Genomic DNA, 23655 nt, shown 5'->3' with positions numbered 1-23655 from the left:
AAAGAGTGACAGGCACAACATCATTTATCTGACATCCATATTTTGGGTCTGAATGCGCACAGAGGGGAGCTTCTTTTTTTCTCCCGACATCAACTTTATTGAGAGGTCAAGAGCAATTGACAAGAAGAGGCAACAGCGTCATCAAGTGACAATGGGTGGAATTTCTCATTATTTTATGTTCAGAATACAAAGCATTAAAGGGGACATATTATGAAAAACTGACTTTTCCGGTGTTTGGGCACACTTTTTAGGTTATGGGGGTCCCTACCAGCACACACACAAAAAAAGACAAATATCTCAGTTTCTTCTGGGATGCTTATTTAGAAAAAAGGGGGATTTGAAGGTCTGTTCCAAAATACACCGACCAGTGACGAAATTGGTCGGTTTTCATTAACATATTATACTCCCACGGGAAAGCTCGCCAGAAACTTGGCAGTTGATTGGCAAATCAAGACACCCCCCAACAACACAGTAGAAGCAAGCTGCGGTGTTAGCTCAATCTACCATCACGCCCCAGCCTTGAAGCAGACCAGAGCTGAATGGATTTACTTCACTTTTTGTTAGGCTATGTCCAGCAAAGGTTGGCAATCTGTTAGTGTGATCTGCCATTATGCTGGAGTGTGGAGGAGATTGTGCCTGGAAGACTGAGGAACATCTCTCCTCTGGAAATGTAAGTAGGCCTAGTCCTATTTTTAAAATGAGTTGTGAGTTCAATGTGTGTAATGTGCTTTAATTTATCCCTCCTATAATAACCAACACCGACTGAAATGAGAGAATGCCGCTGGGTTTAGTAGTTAGCAAGCTTTACCGTTAGCTTTGTGCTAACGGTTAGAGCTGTGAGTCTTTGGTATTCTAGCTCTATGTGAGCTCACGTTAGACCTGCTGTGACAGCCCATGTGTGAAAAACAGACGGTGAAACTGTATGGTGTTTTGGGAACTGAAGAGTATTTGTTTTGAATAGCTTCAGCCTGCTACCTGCTAGCAGTCTGAGAGAATAGCTGAAGTAAACACCGCAATAAGTCCGCAGACAGTTAGTTATGCAAGCAGTTGTGGTACAAGCAGCAGTAGGCCTATTACATCTCCAGTGTAATGTACACTATAATAGACAGGGATACTGTAAGATGCCTCTGCTGGTGTTTGTTTCCTGCCTATCTTATTTAATAATGGAAGAAAAAATATATTTTCATTAGTTTGTAGCTTTGCCATAACTACAGATGTATGATGTATATGTCAGCTAGGCTACATGATGTAACATGAAGGCCCAATCTAGATCCACCCCCTACACCCTATCCCTATCCACTATCCCTCCGTTTGCGCGTTCGCGGGGAGGGCCCGCCATATTGAGTGCCGTCCCAAACCACCAAGCCTCGAGTGTAAGTGGGTTATAAAGCCCTCGATCACCGAGTCTGCATCGATGGAGGCTTAGCCCTACGTTTAACACAGGTGTCCGCCAATCAATTATGTCCGGAATTGAAGAGCCAAACCTACAAATGAGAGTTCCATAGAGTGTGTTTCCCGAATTATAAATGAAACGTTCTCTTACCTCAAACAGACATTTTATTAATTCTTTTTATGCAAAGCCCTAAATGACGGAACCGGAGGGTAGCCTACAATTTAGCATATCGGAACGAACATGTTGTTTTACACTTGTTGAATTGACTATGCCACTTGTCTACCTTTAGTGTATTTTCAGGACCGTGGATAAAAGATCAAACGAAGCAGATGAAGAAAATGCCCACAAGTTAATAAGGGACAGTGATTATTGTTTCCTTATATTGTTAGTAAGATTTGTGTTAGCCTACTGTTATTTAAAGCCGACGAGGGGTAGTAATAGCGGCAGTGACGTCAGTCAGCTGGAGCGTCTATGCATGACTTTTCTTATTTATGACCACCCTTGCAGTGCATTATAATTTATTCACGCTAATTAACTGACGCGATTTGCGGGTCGTAATGGCAGATTAACGTATCATGACAAGTGGAATACATGCCTTAGCACACTATTGTTCTTTTCCCTGGTTTTGTATGCTGCTGTGCATGTAAACTAAAAGGATAATTAAACAGCGGATCAAACACCCACCTGTTTTTCCACTAGCCTACATACTGAGCTGGTAAAATTTAGAATATGCAGTTAATATGCAAAAAATAAACTATGCAGCCAAAGAAGCATGGGAGTGAGTTTGTTTTTATTCAATACTACATTTTATCCTCACATGCGTTGCGTATATTATTATGAATGTAGGCTAAAGAATGTTTCAGGTCAATGCTTTGTATAAGATTATCATCAATATCCTTTCTGAAATGTTCTGTGTACAGGTTAAGCATAAAATAACTTAGACTTGAAGGTAAAGTGATAGCAAAACAGGCCTAAAAAAATCTACAAGGTTCTTATCGTTACCGAATTTATATATTAGTGTTTAAAATATAATTGCGGTGGAATTTTATTTAATGGTGAGAAATAAAGACTGAACAAACTTCCTGTTTCCGTCTGACAAAGGCGAGGGCTTGCCAATTCTGTTTGAATTATGTACACTTTATATTTCCATTTCACTTGAATAAACAGCTTTATTTTTAAGGATGGTGTTGGTCTTTTTTTAAATGTTATGATACTGTTTTATAAAAAAAAAATCTTCCGAGAGATAAATGTATAAGTCTATGCATGTAGATCGGTCAGAAAACTTGTCCAACATCCTGACTATGAAAAAGTGAATTTCAAGTAATCCTTTACTACAGGTAGCAAACAGTGACAGTAAGCAACACAATAATTTTTTTAACAGTAAAACTTTATTATAAATGAGTGATCACAATACAAATGATACATTATTTACTAGATATTGAAAGGGTATCAGATAATTTGCAGCTCTGACTGTAATTATTTCAACAATACATTTTTACAAAAGATAATGCCTTTCCAGTGAATCTTGACATGATACATTCCTTTCCTTCCTCATAATGGTTACTGTAGGCCTACATGCATCGTTACCTCAGCATCGCTTCACAACCAAAGCTTTTCACTCCACTGGGTTGTAGATCATTCCCCAGTTTAACCTGTAGAGACAAACATAGGCAAGGCAAGGCAAGGCAAGTTTATTTATATAGCACAATTCAGACACAAGTCCATTCAAAGTGCTTTACAGGGGCAAGATTAAAATACATAAAACACATTAGAAAACATTTAAAAGCAAATGAAAATAAGTAAATAAAATAAAAATTGCAGGTTAAAATGGAAACAGAAAAGTCTTCAGACTCGAATTTAAAAGAACTGAGAGTTGCAGCAGACCTCAAGTTTTCTGGGAGTTTGTTCCAGATATTTGGTGCATAAAAACTAAAAGCTGCTTCTCCTTGTTTAGTCCTAACTCTGGGGACTGTAAGTAGACCTGTCCCAGACGACCTAAGGGCTCTGGACGGTTCATAACGTATCAGCAGATCAGTAATGTTTATAAAGCCCTAAACCATTTAGGGCTTTATAAACCAACATCAGTATTTTTAAATCAATTCTTTGAGTGACAGGAAGCCAGTGTAAACACCTCAGAACTGGGGTAATGTGATCCACTTTTTTGGTCCTAGTGAGGACTCGAGCAGCAGCGTTCTGAATTAGCTGAAGCTGTCTGATAGATTGTTTTGGAAGGCCTGCAAGGACACTGTTAAGGTGCGAACACACTACACGCGTTACACGCGTACAGACGCGTATAAAATCGGCTATTTTTCCATAGGGAACCATTGGTTTACGCGCGTACATGGCGCGTAGATGCGTCACTCGTGCTAAAGCAACATTTTAGCCGCGTATGAGCCGCGTATATACGCAGCTACGCGCGGAGTTAAAAAAATTTAACTTTTTACGCTCCTACGCGTGACGACTAGCCGCGTTGGCCAATCAGCGTTGGGCTTGACCCGACGTCACATACATTGGCACGGTCGGAGAACAGTGTACTGTACACAGAGGCTGATGAGAGACACCGAGGAGGAAAATGTATTGCAGGCGGCCCGGTGCTGTATGACAGCAGCTCGGGAATAGAAGACGTGGGGAGAGTAAACCAGGAGAATGGACTTCCTGGTTAATTCAGTGAATATGTGCGGCTGTACTTTAGCCGATAAAACAAGTTAGCGCCGTATAGCATTAGTTAACTCACCCGGTTGTGTGTGGGCGGCTAGCGCCTCATATTATGAACCCAAACATGACGGCTATGTCCGGGGGACTTTCACAACAAGTACAGCGAAGCACCGGTGTTGATCTACGCCAGCCACGGTCCCCTGTCACAGCCAGGTAGGGTAATGTTGGCTACTTGCCTTTTAGGCGGCTGCATATATGGAAAAAAAACACCTAACCCTAAACAAATTCTAACAAAAGGTTTTTCAGCTGTTTTATGTAGTACTAGGTGTCCTTAATAACATACTGAAAGTCTACCAAAATTTGACCACTAGAAAGGTGTCATTTTCAAGATGGACATTGTTTTAGTTTTAAGCTTTTTTCAACCTCTTTCTAAATTTATAATGGGATCCGGATGGGACGGAATGTTCAGAGGCAGAGTGGGGGAACCAACTGTTACAGTGTAGAACTGGTGTAAAAATACACCAAAACCTATGATATGACTGCCTCTCACTCCTACAAATTAAACCCTACATGGATAATTTTTCCATCAAAATGTAGGACATATTCTGCCGGTCGCATAGATGTGACTACTGAAGCAATCGGACCTACACAATGGGAGGTTTGGGCTTCCAAGCTAAATGGTGTCCAACCAACTGCCGCCTTGATAACTGAGACATGACATTTCTGGAGAAAGGCAGACTGTACCACACATTTAAAATGCTCTGGTTCTCATATTCTTCGCATTACAGACATAATCTTCACACTGTGTCTTCATCAGATTCTTCTGGTTCTAACAATAAAATAATTTTGTCAGTTAGACTCACTGTCTTTTAGTTAGAGGCAGCGGTTTGAGGTGAAGTTTCGGATGAAATGACCTCTCTGAGGCCTCTAAAAGGTGGGATTTCTGCCTGATCACAGACCCTCAATAAGACATACACTCACCTTGATGACTCACTCTGCCCATTAAAGGGCAATTTCACTTTTTTTCTAGATTTTTTTTCTTCTTTTTTCCGCTTTATTAGACAGTTTGGAGAGACAAAGTTGAAATGGGGTAAACACTCTGCTCTTTGAAGGCCTATTTCACACATGAAAAAAATTTTCATGTCTTTCAATAATAATTTTATCTAGAAATGTTTAAATATTTCACATTGTTTTAATTAGAGTTCAACAATTCACTACCGTTCATACTTTAGACTATTTCTTACTTTTCCACATCTTCATACTCCTTTAGCTGATTCATATACATTCTCTCTCTAGGTCGTCCTCAGACGAGCCCTCCATCAAGCCATCAATGTACTTTAGCTCCAAGTCTATTCAATTACTATTTCACAGTTTTAAGTGTTTTATCCATGTCTTTCAACGTATTCATAATTTCAGAAATAAATATTATTCAAACCTCTATATATTCAACTTTTCAACTCCTTTTAAACTCCTTTTATACAATTATGACCTTCATAAACTTTTTAAAATCTTTATACTCAGCTATCCAGTTTAGCGTAAGCTGTTTCAGCATTCACACGCATTTTCAGCAGGAAATGCATTTTCTATGACCATCTTTAGTCCCCTAAAAAACATAGTCTTAATGCTTGGAGGTTTCCATACTTTTATGAACCTACTTGGTGCAATAGGCACACTGATGGAAGGCACAGGACTGAGGGACATTATGAAAGTTGTCTATGGATCAAATGCCGTCCAGCACATGATGACTGGAAAGTCAGTGCAAAGAGCTTTTCGTGGACATTTGCTGGTGGACAGAGGTCTTAATCACCTAGTTGTGTCAGAGCTGCAGGAGGATGACTCACAGTTTGAGTCATTGGTGAACCAAGCTGAAGAGATGTACTCATCCATGGTAACGAAAGAAACAACTTTGGAGAGTGCTGCAGCATCAGATATCCTAAACCAAATCAAGGAAAAGGTGGTCACGAAGAGGGCAGACCTTAGCACAAGGTCAAAAACCAGCCGACTGTGGGTAAACTATCAGAAGATGCTGCAGACAGCCCGAGCTCTGATCAAAGCAGATCGTACCGGATCTTGGAAGATGCACTTGTGCACAATGTTGGACTGTCTGCCAACATTTGCTGCCGCTGGGCACTACAACTACCTGAAATCGGCATATTTCTACCTCCAAGAAATGTGTCAACTCGAAACAAAACACCCTGATGTACATGACAAGTTTTCCAGGGGCTTCCATGTGATACACCGCAGCAACCAGTACTGGGCCGGCCTTAGCTCTGACCTCGTCATCGAGCAGACATTGATGCGATCCTTGAAAAGCAGTGGAGGCTTGACCCATGGAAGTGGAATGACTGAAGAAATGCGAGCATTGTGGACCATGTCTATACCCATAACATCTGAATACAACAACGCCATACAGGAATTCAATGACCTCACCTACACGACCAGCGAGCAGCACCGAGAATCCTCAGAAGCAAGGATGAAAAGAGATCACTCTGATTTAGAAAAGATCAAGGAAAAGCTTAGCATTTGCACACCATTCTCCCCAGACCCATCTCTGAGAAATATTGTAACTGGTGTTGTTGCAAAAGAGGAGGTGAATGTGCATGAGTTTGAGACTGTTGGCAAAGAGATCATTGAAAAGATCATTGGAAAACCCGTTTTTGGAATATCCTTCAAACGGAAAGACCGGGCAAAAACACTTACAGATGACTCCACCATCAAAGTTGCCCAAGACCGAACCATTGATCCTGCTCTGCTGTTCCAACGCTTCCTGATCATGTCGAAAACTGGACAGTTTTCACTGGAAGACGTAATGAGCTACGAGCTGTGCTCATTTCCTGCAGCCCTGTTCAAAGGCAAGGAAATCTTCCGTAAAGCCAACAAGCCCCAACTAGCACAGGCAGTCACTGAATTTTCAAGCAAGAACCAAACAACAAACAAAACTATCCTGGATTCCATCCCACCAAGTGAGCATTATGTCCTTGATGGTGGCTCCCTGGTTCACCGCTTGGCATGGAAAAAGGGTGTGAGTTACGGTGCCATTGCACATTCATATGCAGACTTTACCATACGCCATTATGATAAAGCAACCGTTGTTTTTGATGGTTATAGCGAAGGTCCTTCCATCAAAGACAATACGCATCACAGACGTGGTGAAAACACTCACCCTATTGTTAACTTCAATGCAGAGACTGAGTTTGTGGGAAGAAAGGATGATTTCCTTTCAAGATCTTGCAACAAACAAGGACTTATCAATCTTATGACAGTGGAGCTGGAGAAGAAGGGCTGCACTGTTATCAATGCATTAGGTGATGCAGACGTGGACATTGTCAAAGCTGCAGTCAAGGCCTCAGAACATCAGCCCACAACCTTGATAGGGGAGGATACAGACCTACTCATTCTTCTCCTCTACTATGCTGGGCCGCGGAGTAGAGGCCCAAGATTGGAGAGACAGAGTGGAAATGGGGCAAAGAGGAGAGGACATGTAGAGAGAATGGTTATGAACCACAGAAACCACCAACGCTAGGCAAAACGATATGAGAAAGGAGAAATATGGAATTACTTAAGGGAAATTGTCCTTATTTTTTGCATAATTATGCTTCTTACCAATTCCTTTAATATATAACTGTACTTTTATTCACTTTGTTCAAATATGCTAATTAGAATATTTCATGGCCAAAACATGTATCGGGCACCAGTATTCCTGTTCTAGGAAGAAAACAAAGGAACGGAATGTTCATTTTAAGGACCTGACGGCCGCCATTTTGGAAATTTTGAAAATGGGGCCTTTCTAGTGGTCAGATTTTGGTAGACTTTTAGTATGTTTTTAAGTACATCTGATACTACTGTAATCCACTGAAAAACCTTTTGTTAGAATTTTTTTGGGGTCAAGTCATATCTGCAGCTGACTATTTATGTTGCGCCGCCGTGCACCGATGCTGCTGTAACTGTGTTTGTTATGTAGCTGCCGTGAATATGCAATGCTGTTTTAATGCTAGGCTATTTGTGCTGTTCAGTTTGTCTTTTGGCACAGTTGTTGCCCGTGTTGTTGTTGTTTTTGTGCGGACATGCACGCTGTTGTGTCGGGTCGGGTCTGATCGCAGCCATGGTTGATTAGGGGAAATACAGTATCGGGAGGGAGACTAGGCACGTTACGCGCGTAGAATAATTTTTGACACAAAATGATCAAGCAACATTTTAGCTGCGTTACGCACGTAAATCTTACGCGGGTAACGCTTGTAGTGTGCTCGCACCTTTACAGTAGTCAAGTCTACTAAAGATAAATGCATGGACAAGTTTTTCTAAATCTTGCTGAGACATAAGCCCTTTAATTCTTGATATGTTTTTAAGGTGGTAGTAGGCTGACTTATTAATTGATTTAAAGATCTCCTATTATACTACTTTTCTGGTCTTAATTTCTTGTTAAAAACTGCTATAGAGCAACGTGAGACGAATCACATCACAAAAAACTATGTAGATTTTCGGGAAACACTTCCTCTCATCTGGGCGATTCAGCATGCCCTGTCAACACTGTGCTTCGGCCATCTCCGCCCACCCCCTGCAAACCCCACTCCGTTGTGATTGGTTACCTTCCTTCCGGAACACTTTCAGAAGCACGCGGGCAGATTTGAGAGCAGGAAGGTGGGGGCATGGCCGGAGCGCGCTACCACGTTGCAGCATTACCATACATGGAAAAATCCGGGAACATGATGGCAGGAAATTTGAACCGATTTGAACAAGTGAATTCTCGACCGGCTGCCCTAGTGTTAAGCACTCTGCACAGCCACCCCAGACGGTCAGCAGGGAATACGTCTAAATGCATGTACGTAATTATTTGATACGCTAGTATGGTTAAACATGACTATAAATCATTATAACAACGTTTATAGGTCATAAAAGTCGAAAAGTATAATAGGTCCTCTTTAATCTGTTTCTTGAAATTCAAGTCGGAGTCTACGACAACACCAAGATTTCTGGCTTGGTGTGTGGTTTCTAACATTACAGATGTAAGCTGTGCGCTGACTTTTAATTGTTCATCTTTGGCACCAAAGACAATTACTTCAGTGTCGTCGTTGTTTAATTGAAGGAAATGTTGGCACATCCAGTCATTGATTTGTTCAATGCACTCAGTGCTTGTATCGGACTGTAGTCTCCTGGTGATATGGTTATGTAAATCTGTGTGTCGTCTGCATAATTATGGTAGCATAATTTGTTCTTATTCATAATCTGAGCTAGTGGGAGCATGTAGATGTTAAACAGAAGAGGCCCAAGAATGGAACCTTGGGGGACCCCGCATTCAATATCTGCCCGCTCAGATGTGAAATTGCCTATTGACACATAGTAGTCTCTGTCCTTTAAGTAGGATTCAAACCAGTTTAGTACAGTTCCAGAAAGTCCAACCCAGTTTGCTAGTCGATCTAGTAATATGTTGTGGTCAACTGTGTCAAAAGCGGCACTGAGATCCAGTAAAACTAAGACAGAACTTTTGCCACTGTCTGTGTTTAAATGGATGTCATTGAGGACCTAAAACGTTGTATGTTACAAGTTTAGAGAATGTATGCATAAATACTTAGCTCATATTCTGTTATTGACTGACATATTTAAACTGTATTTACCTGAGGATAATGTCAGGGAAACCAGAAATCTTGATGTAATTTTCACAGTTTTCAGCTCAGACTCCTGCCTGACCAGGTTCAGTTGTAAAGCTTTTGGTTTAGAAGTGGTAAGTGTGCTGACATTTGCTGTAGAAATGAAGCTAAACATGGTAACATCGATCTCCATGCTGCATTGGTCAAAAGTAAACAAAACTGACAGCCGGCCAGTGCCACGCCCATGTAGGTAGGTAGAGTAAATGAGCAGGACGGTGCATGCACACCCATGTAGATCTTACCAGTCAGAGCAGACTAGGCTTTTTGCGATGTCAAAACCAACCTTTTAAGATAGAGAGCAGAAAAGGCTGGAAAAGGCGATGAAGAAATGGGCAATGGTAGAAAACTAATGGGTTTTTTGAACAATAAACCATGAAAACCTTTTCTAGTAGACCTTGGAAATACACATTCAAAACCGATATTTAGCATAATATGTCCCCTTTAAAAAAAAAATCACAAAAATAACATATCCAGGGAAGTCAACACAATTTGTTCAACTCTTGACAGTGATGACAGTGGATTTTAGGAGAAGTCCCCCCCACACACACACTCCTCACCACCCAGAACGACACAGCGTCCACACTGGATTCTTTTAGGTTCCTAGGAACAACCATTTCACAGGACCTCAAATGGTATCCCCACATCGACTGTGTCCAGAAAAAGGCCCAGCAGAGGTTATGCTTCCTGCGACAACTAAGGAAGTTTAATCTGCCTAAAGATCTGCTGTCCGCCATCATTCAGTCTGTCATCTGCACCTCCATCACTGTCTGGTGTGGGTCAGCCACCAAACGGGACAGGGACAGACTCCAATGGACAATTTGGACAGCAGAGAGGATCATTGGAGCTGACCTCCCCTCCATCCAGGACCTGTAACGGTCCAGGGTCAGGAAAAGGGCAGTAAAATTCTCTGCAGACCCCTCACATCCTGGACACACTCTATTCAACCTCCCTCCCTCTGGTAGGCGATAAAGAGCACTGCCTGCCAAAACCAGCCGACACAAAGACAGCTTCTTTCCCCAAGCTGTCACTGGCTGTGTCTTGATTCAGAGACCACGCACTTGGTAGGACGCAGTCTCGCGGTCTATGAAGGCTATAGCCTATGAAGGCCGATTTTAAGGCCGGTTTTAAGGCCAACGAGCCTTGTTAAACGAGACGGTCTCCGCAGGTCTCCGTTTACGAGCATTTCCGGTTTACGTAACAAGCCGTTACCTTGCGTGACGACTCGCCGCTCCTGTGCTGCCTAGCAACCCTGATTGCTGCCAACGGAGACAGCCCTGTCAGCGGAGGAAAAAAGAAAAATAAGTTGTCTACCAGACGAAAAGAAAAAAAAGTACAAGAAAAAAAGAAAGGAAGATAAAAGTTAAGAAGATGGAGCAACACGTTGCTGTTTTGTTATTTTTTATTTTATTTTATGCAATCTCTGAAAAAAACGCAATGAATCTTGGGATATGTTGGGCCACGAAGGATACATCTGATGCAGCCTTCAAAACTGCTTCAAAACCGTGAAACGAAGGCTGCATTTCACGACCGCATATGAGGAGCCTTGCAAGGAGCCTTGCAAATGGGACAGCCTTTGCGCGCCGCTATGACGCAATCGGTCTTCAAATGCAGCCTACGAGGCCGGTTCCAAGACCGCAACCCCTGAATCAAGACACAGCCACAGTTTAACTCTCAGAAATAACCCACACCCCTTCGCTGAAAAAAGTCCATTAACATTGTTGCTGTACCCCATGTATATTTTTCAAATTTCAATTCATTTAAAAAAATTCCAATATTGTTAACATTGCCATTGCACTGATCTGCCTAGCAATATATCAGTGATTCTTGAGAACCGGGACAAAATGTAACTGCTGTTATCTTTAAAAATACAAATATTTAAAATTGTAGATATTAGGGATTAAGAATAGAATGTCTGGAGCACAATTTTCCCCTTAAATTTAATTTTATTATTATTATGTCAAATTTATGACACTTGTTATCTTCTCATGACGTCAAAAACAGTGTGTCCACAGAGAAGGTTTCAATCTTTCATATGCAATAAAACCTATTAAAAATGTACTTTAATTATTAAAAAGAGCTTTTTTCATCAAAGGCAACACTAAATAATCTCTCATATCAATAAAAAAAAATTCTACAACACATTCATGTTTTATAAGGTTTCTAAGTGGGGGTACACTTTTTGTCACCAGCGTCAGACATTTCATTAAAATGTAATAAAATCAGGCAATATGAGGGGCAGCTGTCTCCGTGAAGGACCTATTGTCACAAGCTATCTATGCAGAGTACATTAGAGTCAGACAGGCTCTGATTAGTGTTGTAGTTTTAGAATATTTTACATTACAAATCTTGAAAGTCCTGCGTCACAACCATGATACGTCAACACCGACTTACAATTTCTGAAGAAGTTATATGAAATGTTTCGATAATTTTATTTTCCTGAAGTAGTTCATACTAGCACCTATCATCAACAGAAAAACCAAACTGCTACTAGAAAAACTCTATTTGTTCTGTTTAAGAAACGTTAAATATGTCAACACCGTCAGATATCAAAAACATGTAGGGGAGAGTGGCCTAAGTTGTGCAACTTTTCACTCAAAGTGACTTTAAAGTAAGGCCTTGACAGTAAAGTCTCCAACTCAAATATGTACATATATTTCAGGGTGTTGTGCATCCCTGGCAATAAAAACTTTGGATCTGGAATAAACTGTTGAAGAAATATAGCTTTCGGAAAAAAAGTTGTCTTGTTGCACAACTTGCCCCCGGTGTGGTGTAAGTTGTGCGGTTGGAGAGAATACCATGGGGTAAATTGTGCCATTGCTATATATCTCATAAACTGTAATGCAAGACAAATCCATTAGACAATCACTTATTTAAGGTGTATTTAAAGTAAATAGTTGACAAAGATTGAAGGACAATTTTCTTAAACAAGGCCTAGCAGATCTATAGCCTGGTCCAACCAGACCATCGTACTTCATTTCATTTGTACAGAAGGTCTGGAAGTGCTGTAATTGGCAAACGTTCACTCACTTGGAGGCGGGTGTCTGTTGAAGTTTAAAACTATTGGATCTGCCCAGTGCCACTCTGGATTAGCCAACCAATTGCATAACGTTTGGTCGTCACGTGTGTCATGAGCCGGCTTCTGGCGGTGCGTTCCAGTTGGACAGGGAACTCGGAAATTTCCGACTTCACTATATTGTGGTCTATGGATCTACCAGTACCTGGCAACGGTAACTTGTTAGAGCCTAACGTTTAGTTATTTGGACGAGAAAGGTTGTCGGCATCCATACTTTCGCGAGCAGATGCACTGGAACACAGACAGGTCGGAACTCGGAACTACCAAGTCGGAAATCTCCTTCTTCCGAGTATAAAGGAACGCAGCATTCAATTGAAACTGGAGCGCGACTTCGACGTCATCGTTCTCAGCCACTCGCTGATTGGACACACAGAAATCTGTTCGAGCAGGATCCCAATAATACACCCCATCACCAGACTGACTACTGAAGGTAAAATGAAATTTGGCCGGATGTAGGTAGGCGGGCGGAGCCAGGCTAGCAGATCTAATGGTTTTACCTGCAAAGCTCACAATGACAAAGTCACCATCATCATCTTTCTGGCCATCTGAACTCTCATCAGTGGTGTCGTTAAGTGTAATTGAGATGTCACTCTCTTCTGAGCTACTGTAGACAATCACTTTCTTTTGGTGACCAGCGTATACAGCCATGTCACTGGCACAACTCTCAGAAATGCCACCTGACAAATGTGATTCCCTCTACATTTCTGCCTTTAAATCAAGGCTCAAAACCCATATGTACACCCTGGTGTTTCCTCCCCATTAACTATCTTACCTCTGCACTACTATCTGTGTTTATGTGGATGTATGGGCTTTACGTCTTTTATTTTGGTTATTGTTATTTTACCTTCATTGTTTACCTACTGAATGAATGTATGAATGTACAGCACTTTGGACAGTGCAAACTGTCATAAATGTGCTTTTATAAATACATTTTACTTACTTACTTACTTATAACTCACCTAGGCCCTTTGGCACAAATCACCCCAATCCCAGAAATTTGGATAATAAGCATGATGCAGCAATTTAGGGCTGACATCGTGCTAACTGTATAGACTCAAAATGTAGCATACCAAAGCACTAAAACATGTGTCAAATGTTTTCAAACTTGTCTATAAGTGTTCAGACACAATAATCAAAAAACCTTGATCATGGAAATTTTACTTTGAAAGGCAAAACACAGTTTTTTGAGCTTAATTGTGCTTATATCTTATTCCTTGTGTCTCCCTTCTTTACAGGATGAGTCAAATGGATGGCTCTTCTTAAATATGTGGTCACATTTCCAATTTCTTCCACAGTTTTCTAGAAACAAGGGGTGGCACAACTTCCAAAATGCACAACTTAGGCCACTCTCCCCTATATTCATATACATTTTGAAAATATTTTTTTGTGGCTCTATCAGTTTTGGTGAATATTTGTGATCACTATTACATCTCATGGGTCTAGCATAAAATGAGGGAACATTTATTTGTGTTTTTTGGTGTCTGACGGAGTTGACACAAAATAAGGAATGGCAAGCTAAAAAGCCCATGTTAAAAAGGAGAAGCAAGGTAAAAAGTCCATTTTGATAAAAAGGACAAAAGCTGGGAGGTTGTGTCAAACCTTAGCTCAGTAGCTTAGTATATGTTGGATACATACGTACATGTTATTTAATTTACCTAAACATATGGTTTGTATTTTTTCAATATTGAACCCTGTTTTGTCCCACTTCTCAAGAATCACTGATATATATACAGTATCTCACAAAAGTGAGTACACCCCTCACATTTCTTCAAATATTTCATTATATCTTTCCATGGGACAACACTGAAGGAATGACACTTTGATATAATGTAAAGTAGTCAGTGTACAGCTTATATAGCAGTCTAAATTTACTGTCCCCTCAAAATAACTCGACACACAGCCATTAATGTCTAAACTGCCGGTTACAAAAGTGAGTACACCCCTGAGTTAAAATGTCCAAATTGGGCCCAAAGTGTCAATATTTTGTGTGGCCACCATTATTTTCCAGCACTACCTTAACCCTCTTGGGCATGGAGTTCACCTGAGCTTCACAGGTTGCCACTGGAATCCTCTTCCCCTCATTCATGACAACATCACGGAGCTGGTGGATACTGGAGACCTTGCGCTCCTCCATCTCCCATTTTAAGAAGCCCCAAAGATGCTCAATAGGGTTTAGGTCTGGGGACATGCTTGTCCAGTCCATAACCTTTACCCACAGCTTCTTTAGCAAGCCACTGGTCGTCTTGGAGGTTTGTTTGGGGTCGTTATCGTGTTGCAGTACTGTCCTGCGGCCCAGTTTACGAAGGGAGGGGATCATGCTCTGCTTCAGTATGTCACAGTACATGTTGGTATTCAATGAACTATAGATCCCCAGTGCTGGCAGCACTCATGCAGCCCCAGACCATGACACTCCAACCACCATGCTTGACTATAGGCAATACACACTTGTCTTTGTACTCCTCACCTGGTTGCTACCACACACTCTTAACACCATCTGAACCAAATAAGTTTATCTTGGTCTCATCAGACCACAGGACATGGTTGCAGTGATCCATGTCCGTAGTCTGCTTGTCTTCAGCAAACTTTTTGTGGGGTTTCTTTTGCATCATCTTTAGAATAGGCTTCCTTCTGGGATGACAGCCATGCAGACCAGTATGATGCAGAGTGCGGCGTATGGTCTGAGCACTGACAGGTTGACCCCCCACCCCTTCAAGCCCTGCAGCAATGCTGGCAGCACTCATACGTCAATTTTCCAAAGCCAACCTCTTGGTATGACGCTGAAAACGTGCACTCAACCTTCTTAAACTGGGCTGCAGGGCAGTATTGCAACATGATAACGACCCCAAACAAACCTCCAAGACGACCAGTGGCTTGCTAAAGAAGCTGTGGGTAAAGGTGATGGACTGGCCAAGCATGTCTCCAGACCTAAACCCTATTGAGCATCTTTGGGGCTTCTTAAAACGGGAGATGGAGGAGCGCAAGGTCTCTAATATCGACCAGCTCCGTGATGTTGTCATGAATGAGTGGAAGAGGATTCCAGTGGGAACCTGTGAAGCTCTGGTGAACTCCATGCCCAAGAGGGTTAAGGCAGTGCTGGAAAATAATGGTGGCCACACAAAATAGACACTTTGGGCCCAATTTGGACATTTTTTCTTAGGGGTGTACTCACTTTTGTTGCCTTCAGTTTAGACATTAATGGCTGTGTGTCGAGTTATTTTGAGGGGACAGTACATTTACACTGTTATACAAACTCTACACTGACTACTTTACATTGTATCAAAGTGTCATTTCTTCAGTGTTGTCCCATGGAAAGATATAATGAAATATTTGAAGAAATATGAGGGGTGTACTCACTTTTGTGAGATACTGTATATATACAGTCATATGAAAAAGTTTGGGAACCCCTCTCAGCCGGCATTATAATTGACTCTGCTTTCACACAAAAAAGATAAAAGTGGTATGTCTTTAATTTACCAGGAACAGCTAAGTACTGGGATGTTTTCCAAACAAAGATTTTTTGAAAAGCAGTATTTAGTTTTATGAAATTAAATAAAATGTGAAAAACTGGCTGTGCAAAAATATGGGAACCCTTGTTGTCTTGCTGATTTAAATGCATGTAACAGTATGTAAAACTGAGGACTTTAAACACAAAATTGGTTGGATTATGTTGTTAAGCCTTGAACCTCATATAAAGGTCTGTTTAATCATGATAAAAGGTATTGTAGGTGCCTAAATGCAAGTTCCACTTCTCTTTGACTCTCTGCAGAAGTGAGACAGAATGTGATCATCAAAACAGCTCCCAAAAGATCTTAAAAACAAAGATTATTCATTTTCATGATTTAGGGGAAGGCTACAAGAAGCTTTCCCAAAGGTTTCAATTGTCAATTTCTACTGTAAGGAACGTTGTCAGGGAATGGAAGGACACAGGCACAGTTGCAGTTAAACCCAGGTCTAGCAGACCAAGAAAAGTACAAGAGCGGCATATGCGGCGGATTGTGAGAATGGTTGCACACAACCCAAAGATCACCTCCAAAGACCTGCAAGAACATCTGGCTGCAGATGGTGTATCTGTACATGGTTCTACAATTCAGTGCAATTTGCACCAAAACATCTGTATGGCCGGGTGATGAGAAGGAAGCCCTTTCTGCGCCCACGCCACAGATACAGTTGCATGGAGTATGCAAAAGCTCATTTAGACAAGCCAGCTTCATATTGGAAGAAAATGCTTTGGACTGATGAGACAAAAATTAAGTTATTTGGTCTTTATAAAAAGCAGATGTTTTGGTGCAAATTGCGCTGAATTGTTGAACAATGTACAGATACACAATCTGCAGCCAGATGTTCTTGCAGGTCTTTGGAGGTGATCTGTGGGTTGTGTGCAACCATTCTCACAATCCTTCACCTATGCCGCTCCTGTTTTTTTCTTGGTATGCCATGCCTGGGTTTAACTGCCACTGTGCCTGTGTCCTTCCATTTCCTGACAACGTTCCCTACAGTCAAAATTGATAATTGAAACCTTTGGAAAAGCTTCTTAGCCTTCCCCTAAACCATGACAATGAACAATCTTTGTTTTTCAGATCTTTTGGGAGCTGTTTTGATGATCCCATTCTGTCTCACTTCAGCAGATAGTCAAAGAGAAGTGCAACTTGCATTTAGGCACCTAAAATACATTTTCTCATGATTAAACAGACATTTCTATGAGTTTCAAGGCTTAACAACATAATCCAACCAACTTTGTGTTTAAAGTCATCAGTATTACATGCTGTTACAGGCATTAAAATCAACAAAACCACAAGGGTTCCTATATTTTTGCACAGCCAGTTTTTCACATTTTATTTTATTTCATACAACCAAATGCTGCTTTTCAAAAAATCTTTGTTTGGAAAACATCCCAGTACTTAGCTGTTCCTGGTAAATTAAAGACATACCACTTTTATATTTTTTTTGTGAAAGCAGAGTCAATTATAATGCCGGCTGAGAGGGGTTCCCAAACTTTTTCATATGACTGTAAATGCATTTCTTCTAAAGTGACATGGTTTATTTATTCTGGTCACTTGGGGGCAGCTTAACAACTTGAATAGTCTGTGAATACAGTATGTTAGCAAACAAATCTTATAATTTATTTATTTTACACATAAAACGGACTGAATATTTAAAATCATGCATGTCCACAGCTACAATAGTACATCTCATATCGTACATATTGACCTGTTTACTCAATAACCAGATAAATATAATGTCAGGAACTCCAATAGGCTACTGTGCTGAAATGAAAGTGTCTATATGCAAGTTGGTGATAAAATGAAGTGAACCTGATTTAAAGCCACTACGAGTAACTTTGTCAGTTGGCGGCCCCTTTGGACAAAAGCGGTAGTATTTTTACGATGTCAGCTGTCGTGCGAGTGTCAAATGATTAGGACGCAATACTGTATAGCCTAATGCATGTCCGTGTGTTGAAACGAAAGTATGAGGGCACCGGACTCTTTTCGGCTCCGTGAGAGTGGTAAGTGACTCTGCATCAACTAATGCCAGTCAGTGCCACACACACCTGATTGCAATGAGTTGATGCAGGTTCACTGACCACTCGCACGGAGCTGAAAGAGTCCGTGTCCTCACAGAAAGCGAATGAACGAGAGACGGTAGTTTGTATGGATCACTATGAGGTAATGTGTTTATGTTGTTGTAAATAATGACTATTTCAGATGAATAATGGTCATCTGATGATGGTGAAGCAAAGTAAACTTTGTTTTAGTACCGCTCACTCATTTAGGAGTAAACACTGCAGTCTAGTTCGCTCCTGTGAAATTGTGTAGGCTACACGTTGCTTGGCAAAGCCCTCCTCCCGCCCGTCTATCACTCTCCCTTTTAGCTTTTCTTCATTGCACTTTCTTTTTTTTCTTTGATGGTTCAGCCCCGTTATCAGTCATTATGACGACAAATAACTGTCTCAAACAAGGCTCCCGCTCCCCTTCCCTCACCTGGAGGGATAGGCTTCTCAAATCGTGTTGCTGCTGTCATAATCCCGCTTGGGCCCCTTAGCCTTGTGTGTGTTTTCCCTTTCACCCTTGTCTTTGTGCTGAGCTAATTGTTGGGGTGGAGCCAGGTGTGCTGGAGTCAATTACCAACATTCACAGCTGCCTTCAATCATCATCTACTGCTCTACATATACCCGGGCCTACCTTCCAGACACTGCCAGATTGTAGCTTCTGTTTTCACACAGTCAGTTCTCTCTCTTGCTCACCTGTTTACAGCTCTGCTTTTTTGCACTTTTTCCTGGTTAACCCCTGTTTCTCTGCCACAGTTCTCCCGGCCTGACTCCAGCCACCAGCTCCAGCCCTAGCTCTCCAGCACTACTCCTCGGACCCCTCCTGCCTGCCTGCTCTAGCCTGCTTCCACTCAGCCCCCTGGACTTGCCCGTTGCTCTCTCCCTGGACCCCCATGCCAGCCAGTTTCCCTCCCCGGATCACGGTCCTAACACCCTGCTGGTTTCTCCTGAAATAAATCTTCTTTTACTTATACTGTCTCCGCGCCTGTGTCCTCCAGACCCAACCGTTACAGCTGCGACCAATACGAATATGTGACCAAAAAGCCTGCATGCGCAAACCGAAAATCGGACTGGGTGTGCGACCAGATCAAATGCAGTAATAAAAACTATATAAAAACGTCTTTGTTACCCAAGAAAGGTTCCCTAAAAAGCTGCGACAACTGCTGTGGAATTACCCTTTTCAATTCCAAGTAAAATACTATCAAAAGTCATCATACAAAGAATTTCAGATGCAATAGACAAGCAGCTCAGAAGAGAACAAGCAGGGTTTCGGAAAGGAAGAGGGTGTGCCGACCAAATTTTAACTCTGCGCAACATCATAGAGCAGTGCACAGAATGGCAAAGACAGCTGTATATCAATTTTGTAGACTTCGAGAAAGCATTTGACAGCATCCACAGGGACAGTTTATGGCGCATTCTACGTTTGTATGGGATTCCACAAGAAATCATCCTCGTCATAAAGGGTTTTTACACCAATGCCAAGTAGGAAACAGCAACCACACTTTTGAAGTCAAGACTGGAGTGAGGCAAGGATGCGTGATGTCTGCATTACTCTTCAATATCGTCATAGACTGGGTGATGCGAAGAACAACTGAAGATCAACCTAGGGGCATCAGATGGACACTATTTACAACTCTTGAAGACCTAGACTTTGCAGACGACTTGGCACTGGTTTCCCACACACACCAACATATGCAAGAAAAAACATCCCGTGTCAACAGATTTGCACAACAAATAGGACTGAACATAAGCCTGAAGAAAACAGAGGTGATGACCTTAAACACACAAAACCCTCCACCTATACAAATAAATGGAATAAATATACCCACAACAGAAGAGTTTTCATATTTGGGAAGCACTTTAAGATATGATGGAGGAACAGGCAATGACATCAAAAGCCGTCTCAACAAGGCAAGACACACATTCAGAATGATCAACAATGTGTGGAAGTCCACGAAGTACAGCATCAACACCAAACTCAAGTTATACCAGAGCTGTGTTCTCTCCACCTTACTATACAACTCTGAATGCTGGAGGATGACGGAGAATGACCTTTCCAAGATCTCTGCATTCCACACAAGAAGCCTCAGAATAATCTTACGTATCTTCTGGCCTAACACCATCTCCAACCAGCAATTACTTGCTCGGACAAACCAAGAAAGTATAGAGACCATTATTACAAGAAGGCGGTGGAGATGGATTGGACACATCATGCGAAAAGAACAGGATTACATTACAAGAACCGCCCTACACTGGACACCTGAAGGCACTCGAAAGAGAGGACGACCCAAAGAGACCTGGCGTCGAACAGTGGAGAAAGAACTGAAAGCCATGAAGCAGACCTGGAGTTCTATCCAAAAGCTCACCCAAAACAGACAGGAGTGGAGATCCTTTGTTGCTGCCCTACATGCCACTATCCATAAAGGGCAGTAAGTAAGTAAGTAAGTAAAAATGTCTTTCTTTGCACTGATGGTCTCGTTTGCTGTTAAAGGTAATTTATGATTATCAGAGGAAACATGAGGCTGTTTAAAAGATATTTAAATGTTACTCGTAGTGGCTTTAAAGTAGGCTAAAAGAGCTCAAACATAGAAATATACCTGTATTGTGCTTTAAAAGTGCTCTGACAAAATGTATGTCTTCATAATATGCAAAAAGCAACAAAAACAATGACGACATAATTGAACTCAATGATCTGAAACCTTTGTCATGCAAAGTCAATGAATACTATGGCATGAGAAGCTCAAAGGTCTTATTTATGGCCGAGCTGCCATATTATTTATGGTCCGGCAGAAACTGCAGCGTCACACATGACATGTTGCTTTACATGTTGCACTTAAAGTGAGACACAGCGGGCAAAAACATTGTATTTTCAAGCACTGGTAAAAAAAAAATTTGATTTTGGGCAATCGTGCCAATAATATCTTTTTCCATTCTAGTATAAATCAAATGTCCATAATGTACATTTAGGTGTTTATTTTGACAAAACCTTGTCTGTCCGCAGCTTTATATCTCTCCTATACAACCATCTTTAACAGCCAATATCTCAACAGTTTTTTTTCTCCAATACTCTGAACCACAAATCTCGACTTCTAAAGCACTTTTCTGAACGTAACTACATAAGGATTAGTTAATATGTTGTCTATTGTCTGATTACAAAATACATTTTGTTCGCAAAACATGCTGAAAATGCATTTTAAAGACCTGTACATAGTATTTTTTATGATAGATAAAATGAAATAAAGGCTCTGTTCAAAATCTGTTTTTTTTTCAACTTTCGACTACTATGTTGTAAAATATTAAATACAGATTTTAACTCTGGCTTTATCCAACATCAAGGTGTACAGATAAATAAAGAAACAACACCTCCATCCACAGTCTCAGTTGGATTGATCCTTGTGCAGGCTATCCCTGCGTTCCCATCACATACTTTTCTTTTTACTATACTACATACTAAAGTACAGAAGAGTTTTAGGGCCACAGGAGAGAAAAAAAATAATTTTAGGCCTTTTTTTTTCATTATGTCGAGAAATTTCAAGAATAAAGACAAATAGTCCAAAATGCTATTGGAGTTAGTGGGGCATTTATGTATTTTCAGCATACTACAGTTGACGTGCATGTATTGGGACATCCTAAAAAAAAATTCTGGTACACTAAATAGTAGGGGATTGGAACACAGGGTCAGTTAGATTGATCCTTTCGCAGGCTATGTCTCTAAAGCCGACCGACAATATGAGCCTGTTATGTAAAGTTATTTCCTATACTCAAAGGTTTTTGCTCCGGCTTCCTGCAACAGTGTGAGTGTATATGGTTATTTTAGATCTTGTTATGTATCAGATTAGGTGCAGTAATGAAAGCAGTACTTTGAACAGCCTTGATCGTACAGTGTATGATGCACAAAAGTGTTTCCCCAGTTATCGTTTTATTGTAGGTTTACAGCTTCCCGGTCTGTTTTTCACTGTAACTGTATATGGCCCTTTATTGATTGTATTGGTTCATGAGTGACTTGCAATTTAAATTTATTTTGTAACGTTTATAAAATGCGGTTTACACACACACACACACACACACACACACACACACACACACACACAGACAGAGAGACCACATGTCCATTGTTGACACTTTTCTTTAATAAAAAATATATCAGCATCCATTTTTCAGCATAAAAATAAAAAGCTCATAACATGGTTACATTCCTACTCACAAGATGTAGTATTACACTTTTGATCTGATCTTTAGTTTTGGAGGGTATTTTATCATCTATGTTAGTTACTAACATGTCTTTTATGACAAAAAGTTTTCCGATCATTAGAAGAAAAAGCATATCTACAGTATGTACAGGCTTTACATATTTGAGTGGTGCGAAGCAAATATTACAGTATTGAAATTAGATTTGGCATACACAGTAGACCTACATTATGTACTCATGCATAGCTTATAGAGAAGTTATCATAACAGACGCTGCCCTTTTTTAAAGTAGTTTTCAAAATATACTTAACGTACATACTCTTTTGGAGTGTATACATTGTGATTTATTTTCTAAAAAACATTTGTCTAACATCCAATAACACAATCTCATAATTCATTGAGTAAGCTACTGTACATATCTATATACATTCATATTATGACCATTTTATTAAACTAACATCATGTAAAATCCTAATTAAAACTATATTTGCTCTCAATATTTGGCAATAAAACCAGTACTGTTCCACAGTAAGGCTGTGGAAATGACTAGCAGAGACTTAATAAAAGCATTGTTCACGCTCTATGCAGAATATGAGCATAGTATTAAGTGGAATATGTCTCAGACGTGTTATTTTAATACTGAAAGAATTTATACAAAAATAAATTCCCTCAAAATACCCAGATATTCCTTTGCAAAGAGTTCAGATTTAACACTATTTTGATCTTGTTTGATGTTACCATGCCTCAATTCTTTAGTCTCCATTAGTTTCTCTCCTGCAGATCATTCATAACTTTCTCCAATCTCCTTGATGGAGAAAGCCCAGCCAATCAGGGCCAGTGTTCACCTAACGTTCCTCCCTTTTAGTGGAAGGCAGATCCTGATTGGTTCATGTAGTCGTCAATCTAGCCTCCTGAGACCAGCCATATCTCATGAGCTTATTTGTGGATCTATGTTGGCATCAACGACGACACAAACAGATCAGAGGCTGCCTTCCACCAACGGACCGAAAGTGGGGAGGGCCAGGTCTGACTGGAGGCTAGATTGATGACTACATGAACCAATCAGGGGCTGCCTTCCACTAACAGACAGGGCCGGGCTCCTCCCCACAGAGATTGGAGAAAGGCCAGACTGATCTGCGAGAGAGAAACTAATCTC

This window comes from Ammodytes marinus (assembly GCF_949987685.1).
Source record: "Ammodytes marinus genome assembly, chromosome: 13".
NCBI lineage: Eukaryota > Metazoa > Chordata > Actinopteri > Uranoscopiformes > Ammodytidae > Ammodytes > Ammodytes marinus.
The sequence above is the reverse complement of the archived record's forward strand: the minus strand, read 5'-3'. Positions refer to the sequence as shown.